This window comes from Microcebus murinus, chromosome 4, assembly GCF_040939455.1.
Source record: "Microcebus murinus isolate Inina chromosome 4, M.murinus_Inina_mat1.0, whole genome shotgun sequence".
In the NCBI taxonomy this organism is placed as follows: domain Eukaryota; kingdom Metazoa; phylum Chordata; class Mammalia; order Primates; family Cheirogaleidae; genus Microcebus; species Microcebus murinus.
This window is the reverse complement of record NC_134107.1, coordinates 48,628,729-48,640,998: the sequence shown is the minus strand read 5'-3', so window position 1 is coordinate 48,640,998 and position 12,270 is coordinate 48,628,729. Positions and strand designations below refer to the sequence as shown.

At 47.0% G+C, this 12,270-nt stretch overlaps 1 long non-coding RNA gene across 1 annotated transcript; it reads left to right on the top strand.

The window, feature by feature from the left end:
- The first annotated feature begins 3,911 nt into the window (after positions 1 to 3,911).
- Positions 3,912 to 7,079, top strand: LOC142870470 (uncharacterized). Its single transcript, XR_012918839.1, has 4 exons — positions 3,912 to 4,072; positions 4,677 to 4,805; positions 5,670 to 5,716; positions 6,714 to 7,079. It is a non-coding gene; the product is annotated as an uncharacterized LOC142870470 (long non-coding RNA).
- Positions 7,080 to 12,270: the final 5,191 nt, after the last annotated feature.

The following is a 12,270-nucleotide window of genomic DNA, read 5'->3' as shown; positions in this document are numbered from 1 at the left end:
AGACCTATAGGCCATGTTAAAGGTTTTTTGTCATTGTCATAAAAGAAATGAAAAGTCATCCTGGGTTTTAAGCAAAGAATGACACAATTAGATGACTACTTCAGAAAGATGACTGCAGGTGCTCTAAGGAGACCAGGCTGAAGTGACTCAAATTAGCCCAGTTAAGGGGCTACAGCAATAGTCTTTGCAAATTATAATGTTGACTTGGACTAAGGCTTCTACTAGTTGGAGATCAAGAGAAGTAGATGAAATTGCAAAACTCTTAAGAGGGAAAAGAAATAGCCCTTGGTGATAAATTGAAGATAGGAAATGCAAAAGAGAGGATACCAAGAATGACTGAGATTTCTGGTTTGTGCAACTGGATGGACAATGGTGCCATCCTCTAAGACAGAGAACACTGGAAGAGGACCAGGGAATGATTGTGGACTTGGTTTGGGGCCTGTTGAGTCTGAGCTGCCTTTGAGACTTCCAAATGGAAATATCAAGTGGAAAGTTAGATCTACACACCTGGAACTCAGAGAAGAGGCTGGGTCTGGAAATACAATTTTATAAGTTCTCTACAGAGAACTGAAGCTGTAAGTAAGGGTGTGATCACCTAGGAAGAGATGATGGAATAAGAAGAGGAGAGGAACTTAAGCATTTGAGGGTGGGAATGAGAAGGGTAAGCGTACAAAGGATACAGGAAACCAGGGAAGACACTGGGAGAGTATTTCATTTATTTATTTATTTTTTATTCTTCTGCTGAAGGCTCAAGGTCAAGAATATTTCATTTCTAAAGTCAAAGGAAGAATGTTTCCAGAAGGAGTAAATGGTCAGCACTATCTGTGCTGAGAGGGCAAGGAAGATGAGGCCAGAAACATGTCCCTTGGATCTGATGACATGGAGGTCCTCAGTGACCTAAGCTGGAGCTGTTTTGGTAACCGTGGGACCAGCAGCCTGTGCAGAGTGTCTGAGGGGAGAGTGGGGGCAGAAGGAACATGGAGACAGCAGGTAGAGACAAGCATTTGGAGGAGCTTCACTGGGAAGACAAAGAAAGAAATGGGTGAATCCCCTGTTGGATGAGCCAGCCATGCAGACACTGAAGTCAATTGAGTTGGGAGTGTAAAGGAAGACCAGGCCAGGTGCTCAAGTCTTCAGTGCAGAAAAGGTGGCCATGGGGCGCCAGAAGACAATGACAACCTGGAGGGAAGAGAGCAGTGGAACTGAACAGAATGACCTGCAAAGGAACAGCACTGTGGAAGCAGCATTGGGAACAAGGAGCACAGCGACAACACCTTCCAACCCTAAGGCTGCAGGTATGCAGGACTGAACAGCTACACTGGAGAGGGCTGGGGAGGGCATGGTGTCCTCAGGCCTTTTGTACTAGGACAGAGTGGGAGGGGACACAGGGAGAGAAAGTTGAAGACCTAGGGTTGTTTGGTGGTTGTGGAATGAGCAACTCAGAGGGCTCAGTCGTAAGAGTTTGAGAGTCAGGGGCGAGGTTACAGGCACGGAGGTGGTCACGGGCATGATGGAAAAGATGGAACATTAGGGAAAGGATGGCCAAGAGGGTCGACACTCAGGCTTTGACTGATTGAAACAGGGGTGACCGGCATGGAGGACTGTGTAACAACTCTCCGTTTGAGGAGGGCGCGTGCAGGTCTAGTGGCTCCAGACGGGGTGGTCTGTTACCCCCTAATGCTCCAAGAACATCAGGCTAGACAGATGGATTGGAAACAGCCTTGGGACTGCTGACCACCCACTGCCCAGCCCAGGTGATGGTAGACCCAGGGCACTGAGTCTAGAACATAGACATACGGCTTGAATCATTAAATTTTCTTTAAAAATGACCTCAACCTCACTATCTCACAAAGCAGAGCCCTTCTGTTTCTTAGCTTGCTTTCCTACCAGATTTGCATTGACTTTTTATGTACCGAACTTATAACGGACACACAGTTTGAGATTCTGCCTTTTTTCCCTCTTAGCATTACATCAAGTATTTCCCACGTCGTTCCATCTTAATCATAGTTAACCTTCAATATGGTGTAAACAATTACTGCTCTCCCTTGGGAATATTTTTGTACAATATGAATATCTAAAGCACTCCCTGCCCACAATACATGCATGCTCACGCACGCACACACACGCACACACACAAATAAATTCTCTATGCAGACACACAAGTCTGCCTACATCACGTATTATCCACAGGCCACTAATGTATGTCGAGATCTGTTGATCCCTTCTTAATCTTTTTTTCTTGAACATTTGGAACAATTATCAGCAAGCTGGCTGCAACCCCACCCCTTTCTCGCCCACTCAGGAAAACATGCAAGTGAGTGAAAATGAGGGTATTGTAAGAATAACCTTGAATCCACTCCAATTTACAACAAAAGCAGCTCGTTTGAAAACTTCGGTGCTTTTACTATTAATAGTGCGAATTAGTTGCTACGTACTTCAGTCCTGAATGCCACCTTGCCTGCAAATCCTGCCACTGTGGTTGAGGGCCGCTGGCCCCCTGGGGAAGACAGACACGAATGCAGCACGGCAGCCAGCGTGTGTCAAAGGGGAGAAGGCCTGTCTTCTCGGAGGAGGTGGCATTCGGGCTCGCTCTTGAGGAAGGTTGCCGATCAGAGCAGCAGAGAAGGCTATCCCAGGTAGGAGGAGGAAGAGCACCAACTGGAAGCTTAGAGGACTGGAAAAGTACTGCCTGGGTGGGGACCACGGCACATTCTGCAGTGGCTTAAACCTGGTGCACAGAAAGAACCAGCTGAAGATGGTGTTAGCCAAGGAGGCAGATCGGGAAGGGACCCACCCAAGGGTTTTGACATTTCCCCATAGTTTGGGAGCATGGAAGGTTTTTAAGCAGAGATGATGTTATATGAGTATACCTTGGTTTGGAAAATTCCAGTAGGCAAAGTGCGTGGAAAGGAGCACAGAGCAGAGAAATTGGAGGCCAGGGTGGGAGTGAATGAGGAGTGGGGAGTGGAGGGGCAGGTAGACCAGACCAACTTGGTGAGTGACTATTCTCTGAACTTAAGAGACCGAAAGGAAAGGTCAGCTTTCCTTGGGATCTCTGTATGATCCCGCTGGTATGTAGCTTGGTCAAGCGGGTGACCACACCCTGCCTGTAGTGTGTCATGCTGTGTCATCATATTGCCAAATATCACTTGATGACTGAGAACAGGGTCACGGAGTCGATGAGAATATGTCCTAAAGTAAAGGGCCTTGGGAAGAAAAAAAACATTTTCTTTTGCAAAAGAATAAACAAAAACCATAATAAATGGAGATTTCTCTCCAAACAACTCCTTTGCCAATTTGCTGGCTAACAGAATTAGCAGGGGTTAAGGAGTCACATGGACTCCAGTTTGAATCTCTGATCCACTTACCAGCTTTGTGATTTTCGACAAGTTACATAACTTGTCTGACCCTCAGTTTCTTTATCTAGAAAATGGGATAATAATTTCTGCCTTAGAGGTCTATGGTGAATATTCAATGGGATAAAACTTCTACACGCTCCTGACGCAGGGCCTTAGTGAACAAACCTCAATGCACGTTCCTTCCCTCCCCCTCCTCATCCAGTGTGGTCCTGTGAGGGTTAACTCTGGGCCCTAAGAGACAAGAAGAGCTGAAAAACAAAGGGTTTGGAGGGAGAAGCTAGTGGGTGTACTTCCAGGCAGAAAGGGAAGTAGGATGAGACGCTACCCATTAAAGCTGACTAATTTCGCTGGAATCCCCTGAAGGACAAAGGAGGTTAATTCAGTGAAATCTCTGGAGTATTTCAAAGAAACATTGTGTGTGCCGCTGGCAAGTCCCTTTCTAAGCTCAGCACGCCTCCTCTGGCAGGGGCGAGATTGCTGTGGGTGTGACAAGGGGGCTTCGTAACAATGCCCAGAATTCCAATCACCCTGGCTGCTTCCCTGCCAGGCAGCGGAGGGGCTGGGCAGGGCAGGCTTCCCCCTGCTGCACCAGCTCCAGGCTGCAGCGCTGGGTCCAGGGAGGCTCCGTGGCCCAGATCGAGTGACAGCCCATGGCTGACTCACTGCCCAAGAGGCTGGCAGCAGCTTACAGCAACCCAGCCGGCCGCCCGAGGGTGAGCTCATAACCACGGGGATCCTGAGCAATGCCATGTCACCAAGGCCGGCTCTGTCTGTGGGGCAGAAAGGCCGCCTGCCCTGGGCCAGACCCCACTATCCTTAAACATCACTAGCTCCAGAGAGAAGGGTCCAAGTGCCTCTTACTGCTGTATCCCTGGGTGGTCCCAACATCCTGCCATTTTACCTTCCGGAAAGCCAATTCATGAAATGGCTAATGAAGGATGATGTCATTTTTTTGCCTTGGTGAGAAGTTCACATGACCACACTCACAAAGCAGAACTCAGTCCCCGGGCAGACTCTGTGCCCCTGTTTGGGGTTTGGAAAATATGGTTACTGTCCATATGCTAAACTGAGGCCTTTCTGTCCATGGTAGAAAAATCCACAAGGCATGGCTTGATTAGCCTAAGAAAAGTTCCGCTGGCAGGGCTGCTTGCCTTGCAGAAATCCCAGCCCTTCCTGAGGCAGATGGTAGCAGAGAAGCTCCGAAACACACACACACACACACACACACACACACACACACACACGGACTCCATAGAACTGAAAAGCATCCGGAATAATTTGAGTTTGCATCGTCTTGATGATCCCTCTGGGTCACAGCACAGTAAAGGAGACGAATGGTGTAGCCTAAGGACAACCATGCTTTGAAAGAAGGTCTTGGGTGTGGGTGATTTTGAAGTAACCACCGTTCATTATGATTTGCCGTTCCAGGAAACTGTGTCAGACCTGGTGAGTGAACTATTGCTGGTTTATATACCCGGCCTCTGGGAAGCCCTTTCTGCTCACAAGCCTTTCCCCACCAGCTCGTGATGTTTTGACATTTCACATGAGTGAGGCTTCCTTTGATTGACAGGTTTTCTACCCAGAGTCCTCTTTCAAAATATTTGCACAATGTAACATTTACATTACCAGTACTGATTGAGTTTCGGAGGTAGCTGAGTATAATATTCTGTCCCTTTATTTCCTTTGTTCCTCCTTTCTTCCCCTTTCCTCCCTCTTCTTCCTTCTTCCTTCCCTCCTTCCTTCACTCTCTGCCTCATTCCTTTATTTTATTCATTAATTTATTCCATAAATAGCTAATGAGTGCTACCACATGCTGGAAGGAGGAATAGCACAGTATCTGAGAGAACGAGACCTGGATCAAGGACCTTTGCTTTCTTCTTCTATAACTTACGCATGACTTAAGGCTCAGTTTCCTTATTAGCAAACAGGAACAATAATGAGACCTCCCAAGGTTGTTGCATGCAGAACACTTTGCTCAGTCCCTGGCTTCCCCCCAAATGTCCCACAAACATTACTATTCTTATTAAAACAATGTGGCTGGAGAGTCAGAGTGGAGGCTCTGTAGCTAGACTGCTCAGGTTCCAATCCTGGCCCTACCTACCAACAACATGACCCTGGGCCGGTAATTTATGCCTCAGTTTCCTCATCTGTAAAATGGTGCTAACAATAGGTATCTACTTCATAGAGTTATTGAAAAGATTTAATGAGATAATATGTATAAGGTACATAATGCAGTACCTGACACGTGATAGTAAGCACTCAATGAATAATAGCTATTACTGTTGTTTCTATTATTATTGTTGATGCCAGAAATATGAAGATGAGAAATGAGAAAGACACTCCAATGGGGAAGCCAGGTATGTAAATGAATAATAATAATATGATAACAAATAAGTAGAAAAATTGAATTATGTCAAAGCACAGAGGTAAGATTTAACTTATAGAGAGAAGAATAAACAAAGCTTTATCAAAGAGATACCCAAACAGGAGGTTAATACAAGTCCACCTGATGGGCACAGGTAAAACCTCATTAGGAACTACTTTATTTTCTTCATCTTCCCAAATTTATTCATGACTCCTCAAATCCAAATATCTCTCGCCAGTGTTCAAACCTGTCTATAATCTGATCCCAGCCTAACTACCCAACCCTATTTTCCTATACACTCTGATATGCCAACCTGCCCTACAAACAAATATCCCCTTTATTGCCACTGGGTCTGATGTTCTTCCCCTTGATCCCACAGTTCTCACATTCTAGAATGCCCTCCCTCGCATGTCCCCCCATGTGCCCCTCCTATTTGATCGTCAAAGCCCAGGAAAACTCCATCTGCTATTGGAAGACCAAGTGCCACATTGTTGTGCCCCTCTCCCTGCTTTGCACTCAGCAGAGCCCTGTGCCTGGCACCGAGCTTTGCTTTTCAGCCGGGCTCATCACTCTCCTCCCACAACTGACTCTCCATTTGTGGGCCCCCATTTCTAATTTGTACATCTCCCAGTCCGTGCTCTCACGCTGCCCCCCAGGTTCAGGCTCTCACCCCAGCCCTGGAGCGCAGTGCCTGACTCCTGTCTTCTCTGCACAATCTCCCACACACTGCTGCCTCCACGGAGCTTAATCAGGGCTGGGGGAGGGGGTTGAATTTTCACTGTCTACTCTTTGAGATCTTTCAAATTTTGTATCCATGCATATGGATTATCCATTCATAAAAGATGAAAGAAGTGTAAAAATAAATGAAAAATTGAAATAAAGCCTATATTCTTTATTCTGTCCCGCCTGAGTGGGCGACTCTTGGGAATCTCCCCAACCTAAGGTCCGGAATCTCCCGGCTCTGCCATCTAATGTTTTCCTCCCTGCAGGGAACAGACAGGAAAGTTCCTTAGTCATCTCGAGCGGGTCTGCACGCTCTTCCCAGAGAGCGGGTGCTGATGCGCGTGGAGAGACCAGAACGGGCGACGACGGCAAGTCTTCCGTCGGAAGTCCCTCCGTGTTCAGAAATCCTGTTTGCTTGGCTTTTAAGTGTTTGAGGAATAGGAAGAAATGCTTTCATCCCTACCCAGATGAGGCAAAAGAAATCGGTGTCACCGTGAGCTTGTGATTTTGGTTCTTTGCCCAGAGGAGCTGTGCCAGGTGCGGGGTGTGAGGCAGGGGTGGGCGTGAGTGAGGCCCAGCAGTCAGTAAGGCCGTGAGCAGGAAATAAAGGGGGCGTGAGGTCCCTTCACTCGTCTGCTCTTTGGCATTTGCATTTTTTTTTTTTTTTGAGACAGAGTCTCACTTTGTTGCCCAGGCTAGAGTGAGTGCCGTGGCGTCAGCCTAGCTCACAGCAACCTCGAACTCCTGGGCTCAAGCAATCCTTCTGCCTCAGCCTCTCGAGTATCTGGGACTACGCATGCCCGGCTAATTTTTTCTATATATATTAGTTGGCCAATTAATTTATTTCTATTTATAGTAGAGACAGGGTCTTGCTCTTGCTCAGGCTGGTCTTGAACTCCTGACCTCAAGCTATTCGCCCGCCTCAGCCTCCCAGAGTGCTAGGATTACAGGCAGGTGAGCCACTGCGCCTGGCTGGGCATTTGCAGTTGTGATCAGAAGACTCCTCAGAGCACGAAGGCGGCCACGGTTTCCACAGACCCTCACGCAGCCGAGTGCAGAAATCCCACAACTGCCAGGCCTTTATAAACTCTGCACAGTATTAACCACAAAGTGATTAAACAGCAGTGCATCCCACTTACCACTGCTGAGTGCCGGGATCCTTAATGGCATCCCACAGGCCGTGCCTCTCTCTGCTGCTAACCAGGCCCAGCTCTTCCCAGAACCGATGTTCCTGCCCAGCCCCTCCTCCCACCTCTACCCTGGAGCAGTGTTCAGAAAACCCAGGTATGCCATGGCCACGCTTCAAGCCAGTGGGCAAAAGAGGTGGCAGGATAGGGTATGGAGGGGACAACAGAAACAGGTCAGAGGAAAGATGCAGGTCTAGGAAAAAGAAAATCTTATGGTCCATAGGAGGAATCTAGGCTGCAATCAGCAAGAGAATGTGCTTCTGCCAACCACCCCCACCTCTGCCCGCCATCCCTCCCAGCTGCACTTTATCTCCTATCTTCTCCCCAAGTCCCCATCTGACATTTGTCAGTTCAATTCCAGGGCACAAATTTTAGCCAGTTACAAGCAATTATCCCTGCATGGAGGGAAGCTTTGACCCAATTAATGAATCTTTAAAAAAAAAAAAAAAGTCTCTTTGGCTTCTAAACAAGGTTTTCTTTCCCCATTGTTGAATGCTTAAAATAATTTTTTGTTTACAAGTGACAGTAGCATCTCCCGTGGGAATGCCGACTGACTTGAAGCAGATAGAGGGAGGGACACCTTCCGTATGAGGCATCAGTGCACCTTGCTCACCTTGCTCATGGGGAACCGAGCGTTCAAACGGCAGGAGCGGGCTCTACCCACATCTTCGTTCCTAAGGCAAAAAAAAAAAAAAAACCCTCAAATTAGTGTTTGTTTTCTTTCATAATCAAGGGCTTTGCATTTTCAAGCGAAGTGCCTTCTACCAAGAGGAATGTTATAATCCAATTCAAGGGGATTTCAGCTCATGAAAGAGGATTAGGAGCCATTGGGTAATGACAAGTGGCAGCATATTTCCTATCAAGAGGGCTCTTCAGATTTTTTTCCCTGACTGAGAGTTCTACTCTCTTTACTGTAAGAAGCTCAGAAGAGACCCATGAGACGCAGGCAGCCTTTTCTCCCACGTGCTCCTGCCACCTTGTCTCGCTTTTTGCCGTGTATCTTTAAAAAAAAAAAAAGATGCATGTTTCCTTTTCACACTTTGAGGCAAAACAAAAATGCCTGGAAAATAAAGACCAAAAATTATAACCAACCCTCAGTCTCCCTGGGCAGATCTCCTGAGCAAGATCGGAATCCAGTCTATGCTGGTAGCTATGTCTCCGCTGGGCCAGCCGCCTCATCCCGGAAAAGGGTCAGAGAACAGTCCCAGGCTGGCTTCTCCTAGAGGAGCTGTTAGACAAGATGCAGAGACACTATCAGCAGGACCCAGGCCAACGGAGCCCAGGTCCCTGGCAGCCACCCACCCAGGCCTGGCTCTCCCCCAGGCTGGGGCCCCCATGGCATGCTTCCGTCGATGTGTAACCTAGGAGGAAGGGTGAGTAGACAGCCTTTCCAGCCTTCCCTCTGACTCACAGGACAAAAGACTGGCTAATTGTTTTTCTCTTGGACGAGCATATAGGCATTTAAAACGGCTAGTGAATGAGAGAGTACGAACTCGCGGTCAGCCCCATCTGGGCCCAGGGTTCACTCTTCCACCTTCTAGCCGTATACACCTCTCCAGGCCTCGGGTCCTCACCACTACAAGGGAAAAGGAATAACACCGACTTACCGAGTCATTATCAGGACCAAAGCAAACATGGCACAAGGCAGGACCGGGCTCAATAAACGTCTGCTAAATTCAAATCAGCTGTTTAATGGGCGAAGTTCATAACCACAGACCTAATTTGCACAATTCGGGGCTGCTTTTGGTTTACTTTATTTATTTATTTGTTTACTTTATTTTTATGATTTCTAACTCTATTGTTAAAAGGAGTAGAAGGGAGATGGAGACTTCCTCCTGGATTTCTTCAACTTCTAAATAAGGCTCCTATTGAATTCACAAGGAGAAAGGCTATTGTCTAGACAATATCCTCTTGGCACCCTCTAGAAAGCCACTTGTTTTGTATGAGCCATCTGTCCTGACAACCAGGTTAGTCTTCTGGCTCCCCTGCACTGCTTTCGGGTCTAGGGGACGTGTTTGTGGTTTGGTCCTTGATGCCATCAGGCCTTTCTCTGCCAGTTCCCCACCCCCACTCCCACCCGGGAGGGCTCTGAGTTTAGGATGCTCCTCTGAGTCTAGGATGGTTAGGATGAAACTCTTACTGCCTCTGAGTGCCTGCCCTAGGGCTTGGTTACAGCCGGGACCCCAGAGTCTCCCTTTCCTTGTGCAGAAATTCTACAAGCCACTCCCTCTGCCTGCCCCCCGAGGTGGGAGATGTCCCAGTGTTACCAGTAGAAGGATTATATTTTTACTCATGTTTTTCTCCCTGTGTATTTCCACCAACGCATTTTGAAGGACTGGTTGTTTTTAAAAAATGCCTTTCTGCTGTAATTCCTTTGCCTCATTTTTCCTTCTCCCCCTGCCCCTGGCTTTTTTGTTTATTGGTTTGCTTTGCTTTGCTTATTACTATATTGCAATAATAGCCCCAGAGACTAGTGAAGGTGTAAATGGGAGGTACTTCTTTGTTGCTAGGACAAATAAAGAGTTAAAATAAAGAAGGGGCTATTGCTCACTCATTCATTCCAGCCAATCTACTGAGCAGCAACTGTGTTCAGGTTACTCTGCTCAGGAAACAAAGTTGAAAATGGCGTGGCTGGATCTCAGGAGCTCAAGGGTGAGGACAGGGACATTGATCTCAGGATTCACGGATGGGATGGGATTCAGAGGATCTGTGACCCCCTGAAATGACAGACAAATGTTGTGTGTATGTGCACACAGAATTTTTCAGGGAGAAAAATCCATAGCTCCTATCAGATTCTCAAAGGCATCCAGAATTTAAGAAAAATGGTGTCAAGAAGCACGAGTGGTAAGAATTATTAGTCTAGAAGGAGATACTGACATGTGAATGAATTAAGAGGCAGTTTCTTGCAATAGCCCCCAGTTGACTGATTCTCTCTCTCTCTCTCTCTCTCTCTGTCTCCCCCACATCCAATCTGTCAGGAAATCCTGTATCTTGAAAATATATCTCAAATTCATCCCCTGCTCACCCCTGCCACTGCTATCGCCCTGGGCCATGCCAGCAATTCTGCCTGCAGTATCGCTCTACCCTTGTCCTACAATCCATTCTCAGCACTGCAGAAGCCAGCCTGGTCTTTTTAAAGGATGAAGAAGATTATTTCACTTCTCTGCTCAAAAGGCATCAAATGCTTCCCTGCTCCTGCTCACACCGAATGAACTCCAAACACCTTTATGTTGCAGAAGGACCAAGATGCTGTGTCCCACCTCTGCTCCTTCTCTCTTCCATACAAAGAACAGCAGAAGGAACACATTCTCCTCCTCTGTTCCTCATACATCCCTCATAAGTGCCTCAGGGCATTTGCACGCCACTGCCTACGCCTGCAATTCTCCTCCCCAGATGTCAGCTTGTTCCCCCACTTCATTCAAATCTCTGCTCAAATGCCACATGACTAAAATGTCTTTCATGTCTACCCTAGCTAAAACAGTACCCCTCTTTCTCCCAATTCTTGTTTTCTTTTTCATCTGGCATTTAATTACGTATTTGTTTATTTGCTATTGTCTGTACACACACACACACAAGAATGTAAGCTCCTTGAAAATAGGGATGTGTTTGGTTTATCACTCTACCTGCAGCTTCCAGACAGTGCCTGGTATATAGCAGCTGCTCAGTAAGTGCTTGTTGAATGAATAAATGAATGAACCACACATAAGTGCAAATGCAGTGAAGTAAGTAATGACAGTTTTATCTGCAAAATGCTACAGAAGCACATGGAAGAAGCAGCCACGAACTCTGCTTTGGGAAGGTGAAGGAGAGGGACTGCCAGGCAAGAAAAGCTTCCAGAGGAGACAATACCACATCAGCCTGCTACAGGATGAGGCTATGGAGCTAGGACCGTGGAAAAGGGTTATACCAGGCAGTGGAAATAGCAGGGCCTAAAAACCGGGAGGCATGGAAAAGCATGGCCTATTGGGAACTGCAAGTAGCTCAGTGTTCCTGGAAGGTCTAAACCAGGGAGGAGTCAGGGAGAGACAGGAAATGAGATAGAGCAGTGGGCAGGGACCAGATATCCAGGGTTTAATATGTCTTGCTGAAGACTCCAGATTTTATCCTTAGGTGATTAGAAACCAAAGAGAAATTTTCAGCAGCGTGGAACTGTGCTTAGAAAAATTGCTTTGTGGCCACAGGCAAGATGGATCAGATATGAGCAAGCCCTGAGGCAGGGAGCACAGTCAGGAGTCTCCTGACGCAAGGAGGCCAGTACTAAGAAGAGATAGTGGAATTGGAGACAAAGGAATCAGAATGAGAGAAACAGGACACTGGGGCCTATTGCATGTGAACGGTAAGAGAATAAAAGGAGTCTAGGTAACTGTAAGGCTCGGCTAACAAACACATGGTCTCCAGCCCTCTTCCCAAGCCTGTTGCAAGGAGCACTAACCATACATTCCTGTCCTCTGAGGCACTACTTGGACTCAGAATCCTCCTCTACACAGCGTACCAGGCAGCCATTACAAATTAATTGGAGCTGATAGTCAAAGTGGAACCTATTTGTCATTCCTGATACAAGGTTTCTAGTTGGAGTGACTATATGGTACTGTTGTGAATTGAAATAGAAAGTAAAGAAAAAGGAAAAGGATTTGGT